This window comes from Papio anubis, chromosome 19 (genome assembly GCF_008728515.1).
Source record: "Papio anubis isolate 15944 chromosome 19, Panubis1.0, whole genome shotgun sequence".
In the NCBI taxonomy this organism is placed as follows: Eukaryota; Metazoa; Chordata; class Mammalia; order Primates; family Cercopithecidae; genus Papio; species Papio anubis.
Window position 1 is genome coordinate 43,033,516 of NC_044994.1, and position 25,051 is coordinate 43,058,566.

Below are 25,051 nucleotides of genomic sequence, written 5' to 3' on the forward strand. Positions count from 1 at the left end.
AATGTCATACCAAATAACATTCAAAAGAAATGAGCCATCAAGTGAAGCTTATGAACCTGGAGGTAAAAAATGCTTATCTATTAAACTAAGGTTTCTTTTTTTTTTTTTTTTTTTTTTTGAGAGGGGGTTTGCCCTGTAGCCCAGGCTGGAGTGCAGTGGCCAGATCTCAGCTCACTGCAAGCTCCGCCTCCCGGGTTCACGCCATTCTCCGGCCTCAGCCTCCCGAGTAGCTGGGACTACAGGCGCCTGCCACCTCGCCCGGTTAGTTTTTTGTATTTCTTAGTAGAGACGGGGTTTCACCGTGTTAGCCAGGATGGTCTCGATCTCCTGACCTCGTGATCCACCCGTCTCGGCCTCCCAAAGTGCTGGGATTACAGGCTTGAGCCACCGCGCCCGGCTAAACTAAGGTTTCATTTATGTGTCCCTATTAGTAAACATTATTTCCCCAACAATGTTTCTTAAAACATGCTCCATGGCTAGTCTTGAGTGCTGATTCACTCAAAGGGGCTCCTCAGTCAAATCAGTTTGGGAAACACTTTATTGCTGTCTGTCCTTCTAGGAGTGGTGTAGTGCCCATCAACATATTAAAAACAGTATTGCTTCAACTGATCGTAAACCAGTGTTGGATGCCAGAAAGACCTGATCCTACAGTCCCGTTCTGTGACTTATGGTGGTACCTCTGTGTGGTCTGGAGCAGGTAACTCACTCTCCGAGTTTCTTCAGCTTGTTCATTTCAAAAATGGGAAAAACAGTAAGACCCATGTCATAGATTGTTAAACAAGACAACATATATAAGGGGCATAGCACATTGCTTAAATGTGTTGAGAAATCCTGCAGTACAGAGGCCTGTCATCTCTATTGAACCCCTTTCTCAGTCCTATTTCACCAGGTACTACCAATTAACATCTCAGGAACCTGGAGAGCTTTACAGCACACATATTTAGAAACACTGTTGTAGTACTTACTGTTCGATTCCTCTGGGTTCTGGGGCTTCTCTGGCCAAAATTTTTGACTCCTGGCTAGTTGTGGAGACTCCAAAGTGGTGATGATCGGCTGGGGGCAGTGGTTCGTGCCTGTAATCCCAGCACTCGGAGGCAGGCGGATTGCTTGAGCCCAGGAGTTGCAGACCAGCCTGCGCAAATGGTGAAACCCCATCATTACAAAAAATACAAAACTTAGCCAGGCATGGTGGTGTGCCTGTGGTTCCAGCTACTCAGGAGGCCAAGGTGGGAGCCTGGGGAGGTTGAGGCTGCAGTAAGCCATGATCGTGCTATCACAGTAAGCCATGATCATGCTATCGTACTCCAGCCTGAGCAACAGAGCAAGACCCTCTCTCAAAAAAGAAAAGAAAAAAGCAATGATCAAGATAGGTCTGGTTACTTAAGATATGATCATCCTGATGTAGTCTCTAGAATGGTCTGTCTTACTGTAGACTCTGCCCCCAGAAAATGCCAAATTTTGATCATGCATAAAGCATGTCATGGTTTCTAAATTCAATTCAAATAAGCATTAGACATTTAATATGTACCCAAACTTGTGCAAGAGGCTAGGACTAGAATGGCTCTAGGACTAGAATGGCTTAGATGAGTATCTCTAATGCACGAAGCCCCTGAAGATAGAGATTATGTCTTAGTCACCGCCACATCCTTAGAAATGCCTACCTAGAGCTGAGTGCAGTGGTGTGTGCCTGTAGTCCCAGCTACTCAGGAGGCTGAGGTGGGCGGATCACTTGAGCCTAGGGGTTTAAGTCCGTAGCATATGGCAAGACTCCATCTTGGCTGGGAGCAGTGGCTCACACCTGTAATCCCAACACTTAGGGAGGCCGAGGTGGATGGATTGCTTGAGGCCAGGAGTTTGAGACCAGCCTGGGCAACGTGGCTAAACCCCGTCTCTACTAAAATTACAAAAATTAGCTGGGCATGGTGGTGCACATCTGTAATCCCAGCTACTCGGGAGGCTGAGGCACGAGAATTGCTTGAACCCGGGAAGTGGAGGTTGCAGTGAGCTGAGATCACATCACTGCACTCCACCCCCTGCCAAAAAAAAAAAAAAGAAAGAAATGCCTACTTATAGTAAGTACTCAGAAATGCTTTAAGTTCAGTAATGAAACTAGCGCATTTCATTGCAGAACTTACCAGAAAGAATTTAAACCACCGGTTTGGTGGTGCCTCATTGACTGAGTACTAAATAAGTGCCAGACTTTATTGTATTGGTAGTACATAAATGAATAGACAAGTGGCAAAATTTCAGCCCTAAGCGCACAGCCTAGTGAAAGAGACCAGTAGATAAAAGTAAATCTGTAGTTGCTTCACATGTTCTAATCTTGTAGCCTGGGCACTCGGATTTTGCTGTTCCTGAGCATTACTTGGTAGCTGACTTGAGCCATGCCCTTAGAATCAGGCTCTATAAATACGTATGGGCTAAGCCCTCAGAGGCCATGGGAATGTGGAAACGATATGTTGGGTCAAGTGTAGAGTATCAGTCCATGATGATAAGTTTTTCTAGACCCTCTTCTGGGCTAAAATTTGTTTTCAATGATAGGGACATTCTAAGAATTTGTGGAGCCAGAATTAAGAAAGAAGTTTATATTAGACTTCTCAGAACCTGTAATCTACCCAAGGATTTGACTTTTAAGTGGGGAGGGTGACCATAATATGCATTGTGCCCCAAATTTACTTGATTACTGAATCCTCTTTTTGCCAAGGAAGATGTTGGAACTTTAGAACTTTAGAAATGCCATCCTCCATATGTCGCAAAATTATTCTATTTATATTTTTTACCTGCACAATTTACTGAGGTAATGATTTCCATGTCTACACTTAATATATTACTTCCTTTGTCCTAAACTGAGTCAATTGTGAGGAATCCATAGATACCTACTTATTTTAGATTTTATTATTATTACTATTTTTTTTTGAGACAGAGTCTGGCCCTGTATTTTAGATTTTAAAAATGTACACTTGCAGCCAGGCACCATGGTTCACCTGTAATCCCAGCACTTTGGGAGGCCAAGGTGGGCGGATCACTTGACGTCAGGAGTTCAAGACCAGCCTGGCCAACATGGTGAAACCCCATCTCTACAAAAATTAGCTGGGCGTGGTGGCTGGCGTCTGTAATCCCAGCTACTCTGGAGGCTGAGGCAGGAGAATCGTTTGAACCTAGGAGGGGAGGTTGTAGTGAGCCGAGATCACACCACTGCACTGCCTGGGCGAAAGAGCAAGACTGTCTTAAGAAAAAAGTGCACGTTTTAATTCTCCAAAGTTGTTTACACTTTCCCAAATAGACCTTAAATCAGCTCTGTTTAATACTCATGCCTCATTAATGCACTTTTAATGAACTTTGAATTATAAAAGCAGCGTATGCTTGGTACAGAATTTTTTTTTTTTTTTTGAGATGGAGTCTCGCTCTGTTGAGGCTGGAGTGCAGTGGCGCGATCTGGGCTCACTGCAACCTCCGCCTCCCAGGTTCACGCCATTCTCCTGCCTCAGCCTCCCAAGTAGCTGGGACTACAGGCGCCCACTCCCACGCCTGACTAATTTTTTATATTTTTAGTAGAGATGGGGTTTCACCGTGTTAGCCAGGATGGTCTCGATCTCCTGACCTCGTGATCCTCCTGCCTTGGCCTCCCAAAGTGCTGGGATTACAGGCGTGAGCCACCGCGCCCGGCCTGAGAATTTTTTTAACATTCAATAAAAGAAGACAAGTATTCATAATTCCTTTACTCATAGAGAGCTGTTATTTCTGATCCAGTGGTCCCCAAACTGAGGGGTGAGTGAGAATTACTCAGGGTGTGTAGTAGACAGAGATCCTTAGGCTCTGCTTTAAAAGACTTAATTCACTAGGTCTGGGGTAATACCCAAGAATCTGCATTTTTAATAAGCCCCCAAGGTGATTCTGAGGTATATGAGTGGCAGACCATATTGGGAGAAAGAAACTGTGTATTCTATGCATTTTTAAAGTTTTGTGTATGTTTAGATATTTTGTATGTGCTTCTACCTATGTTTGTATATATGTACATTATACACATGTACACATGTATATTTTTACATGTAGGCTGACCTCAACTGTTTTTCTCATTTAGCATATATGAGCATTTCCCCACGGCATTAAGTGTTCTCTGAAAGCATGAATTTAATGATTTTCTATTATTGCATTCTGTAGATACAGTATCATTTAACCATTTTTTTATTTGGAGGCAGTGAGATTGTTTTCCATTATTATAAATAATACTATCACGAATAGTCTTATGCATAAATCTTTATCTATGAGTATTTCGTTCCTTAGAATTGATTTATCTGAGGGTGAAAATCTGACTTCTTTTTGGAGGTTCTGCGTAGGAATTGCCCACTGGTTTCCATGCTCTTTTACACTCCTAGCAGCAGTGAATAGGAGTGGCCTGTCTCGGTATTCTATCTGGAGATGATATGGAGTATCATCAGCTCATGACCTTGCTAACTCTTCTTCCCCAAGACATTAGTCCTATGAAGATTATTTTCACCTCCCAGTGCAAATAACTTTGTTATGTCTTGCAAGTAGGACGTATTGTGATTTCCTTGAATACTCTTATGCCAACTTAAAAATTTGGTAGTTTTTACTTTAAGGGTAAAAATCCTTGCTTCAAATATGTCCATGACAGACGTACAGTGAAGGTACTTTTTTACTAACAAAGGTATAAATTTATCATGAAATGTGCTGGTTCTGTCCTTACTGATTGATGGATTTTTCAGGTAATGAATGAGTCAGCATTTTTCTTACATGGGAAGACTAAAAAGGAAGCGCTGGTAATGCTTTGAATGTTCCCTCTTGGCAGGATAAGAATAGAGCGGGGGGTGGGCCGGGGGGAGAGGGAGGAACGGGGAGCGGGTAAGATCGCAAAATTCGTTTCTTCCTTAGTAGGAAGTAAACAATGTCTAAAAGTGAAAAATAAATAGTACTCTAAGCATAGTATGTTTTTAAAAAGCAGAAGGAGGGGAGGAGGGACTACTAGATGAATAGTTAAGAGTGGAAGAAGGGATCAGAAGGGTCCAGGGGTAGGGAGGGATGGTCAGGGGACCGCTATTTTTTATTAGCCAAATAATATTAGCACTATTTGATATTTTAAACTATTTGTGTGTATTCATTTACTTCAAAAATTACATTAAAACACACATACAGATAAGATGCTGCTCTGAGTAATCTTATCAACTGCATGTCTCCCCATGGGTACTCCAGGCAGTTAACAGCTGCTGTCAAGCCTTTGTAACATTCCAGTCCCATTCTCCATACTGCAGTCTGAGTCTGTGTGTTTTGTTTTTTTCAAAATGCACATTTGAGTCTCACATTCCCCCTGCTTGAAACTTTTTAGTGGCCATATCTTACCCACCTTCCCAATCTAATCTTCCTCTATACTTCTGCAGCCCCAACCACGTGGGTCTTCTTTCAGTCCTTTGTCAGGACTTTCTGTTGTCATGAAGCCTTTGTTAGGCCTGCTCCCTCTGCCTGGAATGCTCTTTCTCCTCTCCACAAGTTAACCCTTACTGGGCCTTCAGATCACAGCCCTATAGTCACAGCCTCATGGAAACCTTCCCTGGCCTCCCCACTAGGTAGCATATTACTCTTTTCTTTTCTTTTTTTTTTTTTTTTTTTGAGACGGAGTCTCGCTCTGTTAACAGGCTGGAGTGCAATGGCGCAATCTCTGCTCCCTGCAACCTCCGCCTCCCGGGTTCGAGTGATTCTTCTGCCTCAGCCTCCATAGTAGCTGGGACTATAGGTGTGCACTACCACGCCCAGCTAATTTTTGCATTTTTGGTAGAGACGGGGTTTCACCATGTTGGCCAAGATGTTCTTGATCTCCTGACCTTGTGATCTGCCTGCCTCAGCCTCCCAAAGGGCTAGGATTACAGGTGTGAGCCACCACACCCGGCCGCATATTACTCTTAGAGCACCTGCACCTGACCTTCCTGGTGCTTGGCACTTACTATTTTCATGTTGGTTCTGTGAGCGATGTTTCTCTTTCCCATTAGCATTGTAAGCTTCTCAAGAGCAGAACTGTGTCTTTTGTTTCCCTCTGTGCCTAGCTTGGTGCCTGGAACATATTAGGCACTCGATAAATAGTGTTGACTGGTTCAGTTTTCCCTGTCATCCTGTTATTCAGTTAATATGCAGTGCCTTGTTTTCCTAGGAATTCTTCCTGATCAATATTAAAAACAAACAAAATTTCCATCCCTAGTCTCTGAAATAAAAGTGGGAAGGAGGATAATGGTTGTCTGTGACTGTAGTGGGGTGAATCCTTTTAAGTACTAATTTTAAAGCTTTAGTTTTGTGTCATACGATATGCAGACAGAAACCTGGACCCATGGGAAGGGTTGGAAAAAAGATTTACTCTGCCTAAAAAGTTGGGATGTTAGCTTTTGCAATGTGTAGGGAAATCAGAACAGAGAGGAGACAGCCAAGCCCTAGGCAGGAGTCTGGAGCCCTGTGCAGGTAGGAAAAGTGGGAAAACTTTAAGAACGCAGATATCTGATACTCAATTTCATGTTTCCTGCATTGCTTGGAATTAAATCCGTACTTTCTACCTGACTTTCTTTGAAGTCTGCTATACACACATGACTTGGGGATCGCTTCCCCACCCTGCACACCACCAAAAGAGAACAAGTTCTAAATTCCATGACTAGGTTGACCTGGCAGGGGGCAAAGGACAGCAGGGAAGAGAGTGAGACAATCCCCAAACTCATACAGTTCACAGGAGCTGAAGTCAGAGGTGATTACATGAACCAATGTTTCCCAGTTATTTTCAGAACATTGTGAGGACATTTACCTTAACATAGTCTATGGAATGAGAGTGTCGGGGTTAAGCCAATTTCATGTATATCTTAAAGGACAGGGTAACTCCACCTGACATCTAGACACAGATATTTCTGTGTCCTTGATATGTTTCAAGGGTTAAAAGGCCGTCATATCCAGTATAACAAGGAAGTTTTTTGCGGGGAAGCAGTGCCTAAGTTTATCCAAAGTAAAAAATATTTCCACCCCTAAATAAAGCTAGCTGAGAAGCACTGCTGCTCAGATGTCAGGATGCTAATTATACACCCAGCAGACATGGAAGGTACAAAGATGACATGCACCCACGAAAAAGTAAAAGGGGAAAGGCAAGGAATCAAGTTTTCCAGCTATATAAATCTACCTTTAATTGCCAGAAATGGTTCAGGCAGCCTCAGGTAGAGAACTACACAATGTTTAGTTCACTATCACCAAATGAAACCAAGGTTATCTGGGTTGTTTTCTACATTGTTGTGGCTTCCAGACATCATAGGCTTGTCTGACTATGTCTCCTTGACACATCCTGGGCTGGAAGTGACCTTGTCACTTTGCCTTCTAAAGTGCTGGGATTACAGTTGTTGACCCAGACATGGGTACTTCTAAGGTACCCAACTCAAATGCTGATCCCAACTGGCATACAAAGGGCCTTCCCATGGAATACATTTTCACACAGCTAGCAGATAATAGGGCACAATCCTCCCCAGCATGCCTATACCAAGAGGTAGTATAGCCTAGTGGAGTGGTCTTCAGGCTAGGTAATAGTATCCCTGGAGATATGTAAAGACTTTTCTAAGGATACATAGGCATATTCTCATATGAAATATTTCCCAAAGTTTATTTTCCTGAGAACTATTGCAATCAAAGTGTTTTGCTGTAGATTGTGTATTGTTCCAGAACGAAAAGCCTCTGGGATACCAGTGAAAGGGATAATTGAAATATTGATATTGAGGTTGAAAAAAATGAATGATTAACACCTTCTTTTATAAGTTAGGTAGTCTCCAACTTGTTTTGAACAAAATTGAAGGAGGATCTAATCTGTCCAATGATAGATTTGTTTAAGCAGCTTTACGGAGATGTAATTCACATGCCATACAATTTGGTAGTTTTTCATATAGTCACAGAGTTGTGCAACCATCACCACTATCAATTTTAGAACATTTTCAGTATCCCCCAAATAAACCCCATACTCATTGGCACTCACTCCCACTCCTCTCCATCCCCCAAACCTACTATCCCTAGGCAACCACTAATTTGCTGTCTCTATCGATTTGCCTATTTTGGACATTTCAGATAAATGGAGTCATATGTTATGTGGTCCTTCGTGACTGGCTTCTTTTAGTATAATGTTTTCAAGATGTATCCATGTTGTATCAGTCCTTTATTCCTTTTTATGACCAAATAATATTCCATTCTGTGGAGATACCACATTTTATTTATCCATTCATCAGTTGATCCAATAATAGATTATGAAAAATATTGTCTACAAAATTCGTATATCAGGAATGAAAAATGAGATATTGCTACAGATCTTATTTGTAAGATATTGCTACCTGATATGTCCGAAATACTATTTCAACCTATAATCAATGTAAAAAATGATTGAACTATTATTATACATTCTTCTTTTCATACTGTCTTTAAAATCCAGTGACTTTTTCCACTTACAGCACATCTTAATTTGGACTAGCCACAGCTAGATTATAGGTTGAAATAATATTTTGGACATATCAGGTTAAATAAAAGACGTGACTAAAATTAATTTCACTTGTCTCTTTTTGCAGTTTTTAATGTGGGTAGTAGAAAATTTAAAATTACCTATGTGGCTCACATTGTATTTCAACTGGACAGCGCTGCTTTAGACAGTCTTTCTCAGTGCCAGCAGAGTGGTTCTTTAAAGATACAATTCAGATCATGTCACTACTCTGCTCAGAACCCTCCAGTAATATCTGATCTCACTCAAGAGCAAGTCAAAATCCAGATCAAAGTCTACCAGTTCTTGTGTGATCAGCCTCCACCCCACCCCTTCTCTCTCAGGTTCAGTGTAAATCAAGTTCCAGATTTTGCGAAACCTGAAGTTTACATCATGGGAGAAAGGAAGGGGAGATGAAGATGGGTTCTTGCTAAGAAAAAGAGTACAAATTATGAATTTATTTATTTATTTATTTAGAGACAGAGTCTTGCTCTGTCCCCCAGGCTGGAGTGCAGTGGCACGATACTGGCTTACTGCAGCCTCCACCTCCGGGGTTCAAGCAATTCTCCTGCCTCAGCCTCCTGAGTAGCAGGGATTACAGACTGGGTAATTTTTGTATTTTTAGTGGAGACGGGGTTTCATGATTCACCATGCCCAGCCAGATTATGAGTTTAGAATTAGGTACTGTGATGGTTAGTACTGGGTGTCCACTTGACTGGATTGAGGGATGCCTGGATGGCTGGGGAAGCATTGTTCCTGGATATGTCTGCGAGGGTGTTGCCAGAGGAGATTGACATTTGAGTCCCTGGACTGGGAGAGGAAGGTCCAATCAGCTGCCAGAGCGGCTGGAACAAAGCTGGCCGAAAGGGGGAAGAAACAGCTTCCGGAGTCCTCTCCGGCGCTCTCTCTTCCTGTGCAAGATGCTTGCTTCCTGTCCTCCTGCCCTTGGACATCAGACTCCAGGTTCTTCGGCCTTTGAACTCTGGGACCTGCACTGGCAGGCTCCTGGAGGCCCTCCGCCCGTCGGCCTCAGCCTGAGGGCTGCACTGTCAGCTTTCCTGGTTTTGAAGCCTTCAAACTTGGACCGAGCCATGCTCCCGGCTTCTCTCTGTCTTGCAGACAGCCAGTCATGGGACTTCGCTAATCCTGTGAGCCAATTCTCCCTGATAAATTCCTTTATATATATACACATATATCCTATTGGTTCTGTCCCTCTGGAGAACCCTAATACAGGTTTTGGTACCAGGAGTGGTTCTAGAGGAACATAATTTTAAGCATAAATTTCCTTTGTCGGTTTTGGGGTTTCTGGAGTTGGATATCTAATCTGATTAGACCCAAATGCTAAACACTCTATTTCTAATAGTATGGACAGCAGTAATAGTCCTTGGCTTGAACTGTTTAGAGAGTTATGCAAAATACATGCATTTGATATTCTGATTCCCTGTTCCTAAGAGACAAGGAGTTCGGTGACTCTATACATGATACCTTTGAACATTTGTGGAGAACCAAGGAATATAATGAAGTTGGTTGGTTGCTCCTAAGTTCACTGGGCAAAGTGATGAAGGAAAAGGATGAGCTCAGGGATTCTATTTCCTGGTTCTAGATACACATGCACAGCCAAAAAGTTTCTCAGGGTGCCCTAGGTAAGAGTCTTCTCTTCTGTGGACAAAGAGCTGAAATTGCGGAAAATCAGACACAAGCTCTTACGCAAGTGGCTGACCTGCAATGGAAGGTTCATGCTTAGCCTCACCAAGTGTCTACTGTCAAAGGGAGGGCTTTGATTGGGAAAGAGTGGGACCCTGTAAGTCGGGATGGGAATATGGGGGACTCTGATGAAGCTGGGGACACCTGAACAACTAAATTCTGATGAGCCTTTTTTGCCAGAGGAAATGGCGTCTCCACCCCCAGTAGTGGCAACATGCTTTTACCCACGCACTCCAGTACTAGCCTTTCTATCTTTGAGATTAACCCTGCATTTTCCGGGGAAATAGTGATGTCCTCCCTTGAGGCAGCTGCCAGGAAAGACAATGCTGGTTCTCCTCGGGACCCATCCCCACCCATCTTTGTCTCTGGACTCTAACTGGACTCCAGTTCCTACAGGCCCCTAGAGGTGAGGTTCAGGTTATGACTCATGAGAAGGCGTGTTACGCTTCAAATACTAATCAGACTTTTTGGGGGCTACTGGATGCTGGCTCCAACTACTCGAGTTTTCTAATTTACATGAGAAGAAATCCAGGGAACAGGTATGGGAATGGATATTAAGAGTGTGGGATAATGGAGGAAGGACCATAAAGTTGGATCAGGCTCAACTTATTGCTATGGGTCCACTAAAGATTCTGCATTTAATGTTGCAGCTCAGCGAGTTAAAAAGGGTTCTAATAGTTTTATTTGCTTGGTTTGCTGAAACATGGATCAAAAGATGGCCCACTGTGAGTGAGCTGGAAATGCCTGATCTCCCTTGGTTTAATGCAGAGAAAGGATCCAAAGGCTTAGGGAGATTGAAATGTTAGAGTGGATTTGTCAGTGAGGACCTACTTATCCCAACTGGGAGGGTCCAGAAGACACACCTTTCACCAGTACTTTGTGAAACGGATTTGTGAAGGGAGCACCAGCATCCTTGAAGAGCTCTGTGATTGCTCTTTTCTGTATACCAGATCTTACAGTGGGAACCGCAGCCACTCAATTGGAAAACTGAAATGCAATGGGAATAATTGGATCCCGAGGTGGCAGAGGCCAAGTAGAGTACTCAACCATCAAAGGCAAGGTGGGCATGGTTAGTAATGGATAGCAGAGGCAAAGCAGCAATCAGAATAGTCTGAAACCTGTACAGCTCTAGCATTGGCTAATTTATCATGGTCTTCCTAGAAGTGAAGTCAACAGGCAGCCTACTATGTTCTTACCTGATCTGTATAAGCAGAAAACTTCCAGGTCAAGTGAACAGTAGTCCAATTTGAATTACAAAACAGAGAATCATGGTCCTTCAATCAGTTTCCAGACTTGAGCTGGTTTACAGACCCAGAACCCCTTGAATGAAAGGGAGGCCAGGTCCACTTGAGGAAGGACCCCACTATACTACTGAAAATTTATACTGTTAATCTTTCTCCTAACCTTCCTCAAGGAGACCTCTGGCCTTTTAGCAGGGTAACTGTGCTCTGAAGAAAGAAATAATCAGACTTTTGGGGGGCTACTGGATACTGGCTCTGAACTGTCATTGATTCTAGGGGAGCCAGAATATCACTGTGGGACTGGGCATGGTGGCTCATACTTGTAATTCCAGTACTTTGGGAGGCTGAGGTAGGCAGATCACTTGAGTTCAGGAGATCAAGACCTGGCTGACCAAAATGGTGAAACCCCATCTCTACTAAAAACACAAAAAATTAGCTGGGCCTGGTGGCATGCATGTGTAGTCCCAGCTACTTGGGAGGCTGAGGCAGGTGAATCACTTGAACCCAGGAGGTGGAGGTTGCAGTCAGCTAAGATTGTACCAGTATACTCCAGCCTGGGTGACAAATGAGATTCCATCTCAAAAAAAAAAAAAATCATTGTGGCCCTCCAATTAGAGTAGGGGCTTATAGGTGTCAGGCAATTAATGAAGTTTTATCTCAGGTCTGACATATACTAAGTCCAGTGAGTCCCTGGATCCATCCTGTGGTCATTTCTCCAGTGCTAGAATGCATAATTGGAATAGATATTCTTAGTAGCTGGCAGAATCTCCACATTAGTTCCCTGGCCTGTGGGGTGAGGGCTATTACAGTGGGAAAGGCCAAATGGAAGCCATTAAGAATGCCTCTACCTGGGAAAATAGTGAATTAAAGACTTGAAACACACAGGGTAGTGATTCCCACCACATCCTCATTCAGGTCTCCTATTTGGCCTGTGCAGAAGATGTGGATCTTGGAGAATGACAGTGGATTATCATTAGCTTAACCAAGTGGTGACTCCAATTGCAGCTGTTATAGTAAATGTGGTTTCATTGCTTGAGCAAATTAACACATCCTTTGGTGCCTGGTATGCAACTATTGATCTGGCAACTGTCTTTTTCTCCATTGCTGTCCATAAGGCCCACCAGAAGCAATTTGCCTTCACTGTCCTACCTCAGGGGTATATTAACTTTCCAGCTGCATGTCATAATCTTTTTCACAGAGACCCTGATTGCTTTTCCCTTCTACAAGATATTATATCAGTTCATTACATTGATGACATTATGCTGATTGGACCTAGTGAGTGAGAAGTAGCAACCACTCTGGCCTTATTTGGTGAGACATTTGCATATCGGGGGTGAGAAATAAATCTGACTAAAATTCAGGGGCCTTCTGCCTCAGTGAAATTTCTAGGGGTCCAGTGGTGTGGGGCCTGTCGAGATATTCCTTCTAAGGTGAAGGATAAATTGTTGCATCTGGCCTGTTCTACAACTCTGAAAAAGGTGCAACACCTAGTGAGCTTATTTGGATTTTCGAGGCAATGCATTCCTCATTTGGGTGTGTTACTCTGGCCCATTTATTGAGTGACCCAGAAGGCTTCTAGTTTTGAGTGGGACCCAGGACAGGATAAGACTCTGCAACAGGTCCAGGCTGCTGTGCAAGCTGCTCTGCCACCTGGGCCATATGACCAGCAGATCCAATGGTGCTTGACGTGTCAGTGGGAGATAGAGGTGCTGTCTGGAGCCTTTGGTCAGCCCCCATAGGTGAATCACAGTGGTGGCCTCTAGGATTTCAAAGGGCAGCCTTACCTTCTTCGGCAGGTAACTACTCTCCTTTTGGGAGATAGCTTCTGACCTGCTACTGGACCTTGGTGGAAACTGAACATTTGGCCACAGGTCACCAAGTTACCATGCAACCTGAACTGCCTATCATGACCTGGGTGCCTTCTAACCCATCTAACCATAAAGTTGGGCGTGCACAGCAGCATTCCATCATCAAATGAAAGTGGTACATACATGATTGGGCTTGAGCAGGTCCTAAAGGCACAAGTAAGTTACATGAGGAAGTGGCCCAAATGCCCATGGTTCCCACTCCTGTGACCCAGCCTTCTCTCTCCCAAGCTGCACCTATGGCTTCATGAGGAGTTCCCTAAGATCAGTTCACATATGAAGAGAAGAGAATACCTGCTTTATAGATGGTTCTGCACCATATACTGGCACCACCTGAAAGTGGACAGCTGCAGCACTACAGCCCCTTTCCAGGACATTCCTGAAGGACAGTGGTGAAGGGAAATCTTCTCAGTGGGCAGAACTCTGAGCAGTGCACCTGCTTGCGCACTTTGCTTGGAAGAAGAAATGACCAGATGTGTGACTATATACTGATTCATGTGACGTAGTTAGTGGTTTGGCTGGATGGTCAGGAACTTGGAAGGATCATGATTGGAAAATTGGTGACAAATCTGGAGAAGAGGTATATGGATAAACCTCTCTGAGTGGTCAAAAATGGAAGATATTTGTCCATGCGAATGCTTACCAAAGGGTGCCTTCAGCAGAGGAGGATTTTAATAGTCAAGTGGATAGGATGACCCATTCTGTGGACACTACTCAGCCTCTTTCCTCATCACCCCTATAGTTGCCCAATGGGCTCACAAGCAAAGTGGCCGTGGTGGCAGGGATGGAGGTTATACATGGGCTCAGCAACATGGATTTCCACCCCACAAGGCTGACCTGGCTACAGCCACTACTGAGTGCCCAATCTGCCAGCAGTGGAGACCAACACTGAGCCTTCGATATGGCACCATTCCTTGGAGTGATTAGCCATCTACCTAATGGTAGGCTGATTACATTGAACTACTTCCATCATGGAAGAGGCAGCGGTTTATCCTTGTTGGGACAGACAGTTACTTTTTTTTCTTTTTTTTCTTTTTTTTTTTTTTGAGATGGAGTCTTGCTCTGTCACCCAGGCTAGAGTGCAGTGGCGCCATCTCAGCTGACTGCAAGCTCCGCCTCCCGGGTTCCCGCCATTCTCCTGCCTCAGCCTCCCGAGTAGCTGGGACTACAGGCGCCCGCCACCACACCCGGCTAATTTTTTGTATTTTTTTTTTAGTAGAGACGGGGTTTCACCGTGTTAGCCAGGATGGTCTCGATCTCCCGACCTCGTGATCTGCCTGCCTCGGCCTCCCAACGTGTTGGGATTACAGGCGTGAGCCACCGCGCCCGGCCGGGACAGACAGTTACTTCTGATATGGATTTGCCTTTCCTGCATGCAGTTCTTCTACCAAGACTACCATCTGTGGGCTCACAGAGTGCCTTGTCCACTGCCATGGTACTCCACACAGCATTGCTTCTGATGAAGGAACTCACTTCCCAGCCAAAGAAGTGCAATAGTGGGCTCATGTTCATGGAATTCACTGGTCTTAACTATATTCCCCATCATCCTGAAGCAGCTGGCTTGATATAATGGCGGAATGGCATTTTGAAGCTGCAATTACAATGCCAACTAGGTGACAATACTTTATGGGACTGAAGTCTTCTCCGGAAGGCTGTATATGCTCTGAACCAGTGTCTAGTATATGGTACTGCTTCTCTCATAGCCAGAATTCACAGGTCCAGGAACCAAGGAATGGAAGTGGAAGTGGCACCACTCACCATCACCCCTAGTGACCTACTAGCAAAATTTTTGCTTCTTGTTCCAGTGACATCATGTTCTGCTGCCTAGAGGTCTTAGTTCCAGAGGGAGAAATGTTGCCACCAGGAGACACAATACAATTGTGTTGAACTGGAATTTAAGACTGCCACTGGATACTTTAGGTTCCTCAAGCTTCCTAGTCAACAGGTTAAGAAGAGAGTTACAGTGTTGCCTGGGGCGATTTACCCAGACTGTCAAGATGAAATCAGACTGTTACTCCACAATGGAAGAAAGGAAGAATGTCTGGAATTTAGGAGATCCCTTAGGGTGTCTCTTAGTATCACCCTGCCCTGTAATTAAGGTCAATGGGAAACTACAGCAACCCAATCCAGGCAGGACTACAAATGGCCCAGACTTCAGAAATGAAAGTTTCGGTCACACCACCGGGTAAAAAAACCACAACCAGCTGAGGTGCTTGCTGATAGCAAAGGGAATACAGAATGGGTAGTAGAAGAAGGTAGTTATTGTTAGGGACAAGCTGCCTCAGGGATTCCCCCCACCCTCCCCAGCAATGCAGCTGACCCTTACCCTGAATACTCTGCAGCTGAACTCCTGAACCCTTATCTAGGTGCCACAGCAAGGTCACCAGACTTGCTGAGCAAACCCTGATTATAGGCCCCCGGGCAGCACTGGAGAGGTCACAAGAAACCTAAGTTACACCCTCTTGTAAATTCCTATTTTCACAAGACAATATATTGTAAGCCAGTCACTGTCACAAGATGATATGTGGTAAAGTTAACTGACAAAGAATCCCAGGTCTCTCTCCCCCATATAAACCCCTCATTTTGTAAGCTCAGGACTGCCTCCTCTGACTATGGTGGTGGTAATAGCCTGGCAGGTTAATGAACTTCCTTGCCTGACCTTGGGTCTCTCTCTCTCTCTCTCTCTCTCTCTCTCTCTCTCTCGTCCTTTCTTTCTACTAACCTTACAGTTATCAATACCAGCTACCACTACATGACCCATTTCAGAAACGAGGACTGTAATTGTCATGAGTATACTCCTTATTTTGTTAATAATACGTTTGTGCATATATACACCTGTATTAAGTAGATATCTTTGTTTTATGTCTTTTCTTGTTTCTTTATGATGTAACATAAGATTTACTGACTTCACATCAGCACTTAAGTGTTGTTAATTTTATGTAATAGTATTTAAGTTAAGGATTAGTGCATTTTCAGTTGTACAAAGGATAGTTACATTATGTTGGGTGGAATTATGACCTTGTTATGGTCTTTATTTGGAGATAAGTATGATTTAAGGTGTGTGTGAGTGCCAAGTTGACAAGGGGTGGACTTGTTATGGTTAACGTAGATGTCAACCTGATTGGATTGAGGGATGACTTCATGACTGGGGAAGCATTGTTTCTGGGTGTGTCAGTGGAGGGTGTTGCCAGAGGAGATTGACATTTGAGTTGTTGGACTGGGACTCAGTGTGGGTGGGCACCATCCAATCAGCTGCCAACAGAGGCTGGAGCAAAGCAGGCAGAAGAAGGGGGACAAAGCAGCTTGCTGAGTCTTCTTGCTCTCTCTCTTCGTGTGCCGGATGCTTGCTTACTCTCCTGCCCTTGGACATCAGACTCCAGGTTCTTCAGCCTTTGAACTCTGGAACCCCCACCAGTGGCCTCCTGGAGGCTCTTGGGCCTTCAGCCTCAGACTAAGGGCTGCATTATTGGCTTCCCTGCTTTTGAGGCTTTTGGACTTGGACTGAACCACACTCCCAGCTTCTCTCTTTTTCCAGCTTGCAGATGGCTTATTGTGGGACCTCACCTTGCTATCATGTGAGCCAATTCTCCCTGATAAACTCCCTTATATATATATATGGAAGAATATATATCTGGAAGAATGCTTCCAGATTGCAACTTGGTTCCCCTTTACCCCATCTAGAATTCTCCACAACCCCAACAACAACTGCCCAGGCTAAGGGGAGCCTTGAAACTCTGACCTCACTGCCTTTGACCTCCCCTCTCTTTCTGCCTCCTTACTCTTGTTTTCACCATGCCGGTGCCCACTGTACAGCTTTTCCATTTGCTCTTTCTTGTGCTTGAAATGCTCCATACCCAGCTGTCCACAGAGCTCACTCTCTCATCTTCAGGTGTCTGCTCAAATGTCACATCAAAGCAACCTACCCTGTTCTCCCTGTAAAAAGCAGCAACGCACTTCTGCACTTTCTATTCTCTTTACTGTGCTTTAATTACTCTCATAACACTACCAGCTGACATATTCTGTGTTTACACATTTGTTTATTCATTGTCAGTCTCCCTTCTTTAGAATGGAAATTCAGGAGGATAGGGACTGTTTTGTCTCCTCAAGTACACCTAGCACCTAAACTAGGCCTGGCCCTTGATAAGACACTTAAAAACTATTGGTTGAATGAGTGAATATAAGTTGAATAACAAGGAAGCCTTATTTTTCAATATGGAATTAACTCTTTAAGGAAATAATTCACTCCACACTCCCAGCCCATATCCTCAATTATCAGTTACCTCAATTACCTACTGGTGTGTAATAGCTACTATTTTTGGCTACCTGGCATGCTTCCACATCATTCTTACTCTAATCCCACACTCCACTTATCCCCAGGAATAAGCACACACTCAGCATGGCCAAGTGGTATGCTCCAGATGATTGGTCAGAAATGAGCTCACCACCTAAGCTTGGCCAATCCATGACTTCCTCAAGATCATTCTCACTGGAGTTAGGGAAGAGGAAGTAGCCCCTTGACATGTGTCACATTATTGAGCTAGAAGGCTGTGAATTAAGGGCTCTGAGGGATGTGTTTTTCCCTGGCAGAGAAAGAGATGGCTTGAAAGAAAGTCCCAGCAGCATGCAGCCCTGGGTCCAGTTTCTGGAGCTCCTCTGCTTCCTGCAGCTCTTCCTGCAGTTCCAGGATGCTGGAACCTAGGAGTTTCCCAGCATCCTTCCAACTTCCTTTGCTGCTTTAACAAATACCAACTGAGCTCCTGTTACTCACGATTAAAACTCCTCACTAATATGCACCAGGCACCAGGCTGTTCACTGAGGATGTAGTGATGACCTGGACACTATCCTTGCCCTCAAGGAACTTACAACCTTCAGGGAGAAAGCAGAAGGGAAGATGGCAATGGCAATGCAGTCCGAACACATGTATTGGATACGGGACTTGCCAGAATTCAAAGATCTGACGTGTGTCATGACATTGATCAGCTACTTTAAGATCTTGTGATAATTCTATGTTCAAAGCAACCTAAGGATCTAAAATAATATTGTTGGTCATCAAATCAATATATATACTAACTGAGCACCTACTGTATGCAAAGGTTGCCGTAAGTGCTATGATACAGACCTGTAGAGCATTCTAACTGGGGTAGGTTGCCCTTCTAAAAAATAATACATGGTAAGTGTGAAATGAAGTCATAGGGCATTCTATTTCTTCCTATCTGTGTCTTTCTTTTTTTAATTCTATTTTTTTTGATATGGGGTCTTGCTTTATCACCCCAGCTGGTGTGCAGAGGCACGGTCATAGCACATTGCAGCCTCCAACTCCTGGGCTCAAGTGATCCTCCTGCCTCAGCCTCTCCAGTAGCTGGGACTACAGGTGTGCACCAACATGCCCAGCTAATTTTTTTAAGTAGTGATGAGGTCTTGCTATGTTGCCCGGGCTGGTCTTGAAATCCTGGGCTCAAGCTATCCTCCCACCTCAGCCTCCCAAAATGCTGGGATTATAGACATGAGTGAGTCACTGTGCCTGGCCCTATCTGTGGCTTTCTAAAGGAGCAGCTTAGCATATGGTTGGGAGTGTGAGCTTTGGAATCCCAATTGTGTCACTAGCCAGGTGATCTTGGGCAAAGTCACTATCTCTGTGAGACTCAGTATGTTCCTGTAGACTGGATAATGTAACTATTTATTTTACAGGGTTGTTAGGAAGATTAAATGGGTCCATTTGAGTAAAGCAGTTAGAATAGTGCCTGATACATAGTAAATCCTCAATAAATGTTAGCTAACAACACTATGTCTAAACCATATGAATTATAAATTCCTCAAAAGAAGGAGCCTTACATTATTTGTAGCTGTGCTAACATGTACAGACCACTCAAGATTTTTCTAGTTGCTTGGCTCAGCAGTATTAATATATTAGCAGATGTAGCATTGTCTTGCTTGCTGGTTTTTCCATCTGCTCTAAATTTAGTACTAAATAAAGCCAGTTGTAGGGGTGGAGGAGGTTTTAAAGATCTCTGGTCCAAATCCATTAGGTTTTTTGTTTTCTTTGAAAGCTGTCATCCAGAGAGAGTTTGGAAGCATATGCTAAAGACCATTTTTAGGCATGTTTTGCAGAAATTTATAGCATCTATTTACATTATTATGTGTTTCCATACTTTGAACTGTCAACCCTTTGCATATAGTAGTATCCTAACTGATGTTCCAAATTTGCTACTATGCTATACGTGGGCTTGCATAATTCCTAACTCATAACATATGGATATTAAATAAATTAGGTTATGAGAAGCAATTCACTTTTTTCCATCTTGGTAAGCAGAATAGTCACAATCCAATAAAGATAAATAAAGATGTCTAGGACTAAGGCATCATAATTACACCTTGTATTTGTATAGTGCATAATAATACCTTACATTTGTATACCTTATTTAATTCTTACAACCACTCAGTGAGGTAAGCAGGCATGGAAGTATCATGAATTCCATTTTACAGATGAAGATATTAGAACCTAGAGGTTTTAACTGACTTGCCTAAGTTTACTACATGGTAACAAATGGCAGAGCCAAGATCAACTTGGGTTTGTTGACTGGTAGCCCAATGCCCTTTTTACTTTACTGGTAGAGGAAAGTGTTAGGAATTCTCATTTTCTTCCACTGATATTTACAGCCTGACTCTACAAAGAACCTTGCCAATAGTGGTCTGTTGTGAGCCTTCGGCAAGGTATGGGTCTCGGATGCTTAATCCCAATTTGTAAATGTTATAGAACCATCCCCCTGGCAAGGAGGATTTATATCAGGCAAATGTTGCAGATAACAGTATTTAGCTGCATGTGCTAGAGCTGACAAACTTTGGAATCAAAAGAAGAATCATCAGTGAAGTAACTACAACACTCAATCTCCTTGGTCCTTAAATTTCAAGCTAAAGATGCCTATAAAACTCCATATAATATAATCACAGAAGATATTTTGTAGGTAGTACTTTGCACAAAAGCAATCATAGGAGTTTTACAGTTTGTTTTTATTGGAAGAGAGCCACCACTCCAGAATTTCTTGTCATTGAATAGATGGGAGGGAGCGGGAGTTAGAAGCAGAAAAGAGAATCAGCCTGAACGTACAGATGCTGGGGACTATGTGGTTGGGGCAGAAAATGTTTATGCTGTGAGGAATTGGTATGAGTGGTAGAGACAGAGTGACTAAAATTTCTACACAATTACTATATAAATTCTTTTTTTAGTATGTAAATTCTGATCAGACTAGTGTAAACTGGCACACACAAATATGAAGCAGTTGATGTTGGACATAGAAATGGCAGAAAAGCCAGACAATGTAAAAAATTTATTCCCCACCCACTCCAGATAACACCCCATTGTGAGAGTTAGGAGCCCATACATTTCAAGAGACTGAAAACCAATTCAATGAGCTTGAAAAATAATAAGATGTATTGATTCTCATAGGTCAAAAAAACAGGGATGGTACCAGCATCAAATGCAATTGTCTCAAAGGATCATAGGGTTTTCCCTCTCTCTCCTTCTGGCTTTCTACTCTGCTTTCTTGTTTATTATTTTCTTTCCTACTGCAAATGAGCTTCCTTGATGTAGTCAGAGAAGCTGGCTGCCAGCAGTGGCAGGCCGATACTCCATGCTAGGGTACCACTGTTAAACGAAATCCCAGCACAAAGAAAGAACACTTTTCTCTGATGGCTTCCATGTATAATGTCTTAGAGAAAGATTGTGATTGGTCAGTGTGGACCACATGTCTGCCTGTGAACCAGTCTCAAGCTCTTGAGCAATGGAGTGCTAGGACTGGCCAATCCTTGGTTATGTCTTCACACTTGTAGCCAAAGCAGATGGAGTCCATCACCAGAAAAGTGGTAAAGAATTCAGCTGAGCTATCCCAGTTAATTACAGCAACAGTTCCCAAATTGACCTGAAGATAAACATCCCCTGGACCCTTGTTAAAAAACAGATTCTTTGGTTCCCAGCTTAGACCTCCATAATCAGAATTTATATAGGAGAAGGATGGTAATTTGTATATTTAGCAAGTACCCCAGGTGTATTAGTTTCCTATTGCCACTGTAACAAATTAACACCAATTTAGTGGCTTAAAACAACATGGATTTATTATCGTCTGGAGGTCAGAAACCCAAAATCGGTTTCACTGGGCTAAAGTTCAAGGTGTTGACAGGTTTCTTCTGGAGGCTCTGAGGGGAGAATCCATGTCTTTGCCTTTTTCAGCTTCTGGTGGCTGCCTGTGTGTCCCATTCCACCATCTTGGAAGAGCATCACTCCAGTTACTGCTTCTATAATCACATCACCTTCTCCTCAAACTCTGACTCCTTCTGTGCCCCTTTTACAAGGACCATTGGACATGGGTCCACTTGGATAATCCAGCATAATCTCCAAGTTCAAGATCCTAACTCAGTCACATCTGCAAACTCCCTTTTGCCATATGCTATATGGTTTGGAAGTGTCCCTCAAATTTTGTGTGTTGAAAACTAAATCCCCAAATTCATATCTTGATGCTATTTGGAGGCAGAGATTTGGGGAGATAATTAGTATTAGATGAGGTCATCAGGATGGGGCTCCTATGATGGGACTGGTGGCTTTATAAGAAGAGGAAGAGAGACTTGAGCTTGCATGTCTGTGGTCGTTTGCCATATGATGCCCTTCACCATGAAAACCCTCACCAGAAGTTGAGCAGATGCTGGTGCCATGCTCTTGGACTTTCCAGACTCCAGAAGTGTGAGAAATAAATTTCTTTTATTTATAAATTACCCAGCCTTAGGTATTCTGTTATAGCAACAGAAAACAGTCAAAAACACTATTCATGAAAACCCTTACCAGAAGTTGAGCAGATGCTGGTGCCATGCTCTTGGACTTTCCAGACTCCAGAAGTGTGAGAAATAAATTCTTTTTATTTATAAATTACCCAGCTCTTAGGTATTCTGTTATAGCAACAGAAACAGTCAAAAACACTCTTCATGAAAAACCCTTACCAGAAGTTGAGCAGATAGTGCCATGCTCTTGGACTTTCCAGACTCCAGAAGTGTGAGAAATAAATTTCTTTTATTTATAAATTACACAGCCTTAGATATTCTGTTATAGCAACAGAAAACAGTCAAAAACACTATTCAAGGTAACATTCACATGTTCCAAGGTTTAGGACATGGACATAGTGAGCCACTATTCAGCCTACCACACCAGGTAATCATTATCAGGTAAATCTGAGAAATACTGATAAAGGAGTTAAAAAGAAATTACTTACACAGGTTGTGAAGGTAAGGACGTCCTTGGTAAGGTTCTCCTTTTAATGAAAAGCAGCCCCCAAATCATTTTCTTTTCTAACAAAGAGCAGCCTGTAAAATCAAGCTGCAGGCATAGACAAGCAAGCTGGAAGCTTGCACGGGTGAATGCCGGCAGTTGTGCCCATAGGAAAAGGCTACCTGGGACTAGGCATGATTAAAATGGCAGCTCCATGTTTCCTTCTCTTTGCTAGCCATGTGTACAGTAAGGAGCAGACAAGACAGCACTGGCCAAGTGGAAAGCCATTTGCATAGTAAGATTAGGGTGGGGCAACCAGCCATCTCCGTGTGCTATGTAAACATCATACCTGGTCAAACCAATCTGTGGGCCCTTCGTAAATCAGACACCACCTCCTTAAGCCTGCCTATAAAATCTGCTGCAGTTTGCAGCAGGCCAGCTTTTCCTTTCAGACAATGCCTCTCTCTCTCTCTCTCTCATAAAAGAGAGCTGCTCTCCTTTCTCTTTCTTTTGCCTATTAAACCTTTGCTTCCAAACTCACTACTTGTGTGTCGGTGTCCTTAATCTTCTTAGCACAAGACAATGAACCCCAGGTGTTTACCCCAGACAGTGATACCGCTTCAGCACCATAGGAATGGTTAACACCACAAGTGCAACATAAATATTCCAAACATAAAAATTCCCAATATTATATAAGCCTAACTAATCACTTAACTGTATATAATATATAGATGCCCCAATTGGGTGGCCCAACCACCATGTTTTTGAATGTGTCAGTAACTCATTTCATTTTTATTGTTTAGTGTTCCATTGCTATGGTTTTGAACATCCCCCCAAAACTCATGTTGAAATTTAATTGTCATTGTGATAGCATTAAGAGGTAAGGTTATGATGAAGCACAAAGGCCCTCACCAGATGCTGCTGCTATACTCTTAGTCTCCCCAGCATGCAGAACCATGAACCAAATAAATTTCTATTGTTTATAAAGTGCCCAGTCTCAGGTATTCTGTTTTAGCAACAAGATAGAGCCAGGATTTGAATGCTTGTCCATTTAACTTCAAAGCCCATCCATTATCTTAGCCTCTATGCTACTGTCTCATAATGAAGTAGAATGTATACACACAAGACTACAAAATCAAGTGCCAGTGGACTGGCTTGAGGTTGTTTGGATGAGATCAGCAGAGGAGATGGAGTCATCAGTAGGAGGGGAGTTGGCCTCATGCATGAGTGAGATTTGTAAAGATGGAGGCAGGAGGGAGGGCAAACCTTGGGCCTGGACCTGCGATTGTCCACTGTGGCTTTGTCCTTGGCTGAAGAAGCCAGTTCCCACCTTCTCCTGGGAGAGCAGTGAGGATGGAGGGCCAGCTGTAGAGTCAGGACTGTGTAAGCCGCATTCCTGGGCCTTTGTGTCATACCTACCAACAAAGGACACTTTCTGAAGAGCTTTTGTGGACTGTGGTTAGGCCTGCAGTCAGGACCCGCATTCTAACTAAAAAGTGTAGCCTCCGGCAAGTTCAGAGCCACTTTGCAGCTCCCTGGCAATGGGGATTATCTGTGTACTGGGGAAGGCAGCTGGGCCCAGAGGGGCTTTTGAACCACAGCATTTTTCTTAAACATGAGGGATGTTATTTTTGAACCAGGTAGGAGGTGACCCGGGAACCAGCCTCCCTGAAGAGGAGGGAGGGAGACACCTATGGCCAGGGTTATGTGGTGCTCTTATTTCCTTCCTGATTAAAGATGTAGATGCGTTGGTACTTGAGCCCTGCAGGAGGCTTCTTCAACCTGAGAAAGCACTGTGCCCCAGCTCATCCTGGGAGCTGGCACAGAGGGAAGGAAGGGGGTGGCAGTTCAAGGGCAGCAGCTGGGAGAAGCGTGTCAGAAGTGCCAGGGAAGCGAAAGTTGCCTAGGGAAAGGAAAGGGGAAGAAGGAAAAGCAGAGAGGCAGCAGCAGCTCTGGGAGAAAGGGACAACAGACCCTTAAGAAGGGCAAGTGTTCTGGGAGCCTCAGAGCAGTGATGGATTTTCCATCTTGGAATCCCCTCCCTTCTCTGCCCCTTACACACAGCTTGTCCTGAGGAGCAGACATGTGGTCTGTGCTCACCCAAGAACTCACAGTCTCCTTCTCTCTTCAATACCCATTTGCTGGGCCTAATTCTTACCTCAAAAAGGTAACTTGATTATTCTTAAAAGTTTTAAAAAAAATAATAACTGTGATTTTGGTCTAAGCTAAAGTTAATCATTTTTCTTCAAGGTTGTCTCCCAAGAAAAATGCTTAAAGAGGCCGGGTGCAGTGGCTCATGCCTGTAATCCCAGCACTTTGGGAGGCCGAGGTGGGCGGATCACCTGAGGTCAGGAGTTCAAGACCAGCCTGGCCAACATGGTGAAACCCCCATCTCTACTAAAAAATACAAAAATTATCTGGGTGTGGTAGTGAGTACCTGTAATCCCAGGTACTCAAGAGGCTGAGGCAGGAGAACTGTTTGAACCTGGGAGGCGGAGGTTGC

The 25,051-nt window shown here is 43.6% G+C and overlaps 1 protein-coding gene across 1 annotated transcript in view; it reads left to right on the forward strand.

Annotated features, from left to right (window-relative positions):
• The window catches only part of SMAD4 (SMAD family member 4), a 110,986-nt gene that overhangs the window by 14,000 nt on the left and 71,935 nt on the right, over window positions 1-25,051 (forward strand). The window lies entirely within an intron of this gene.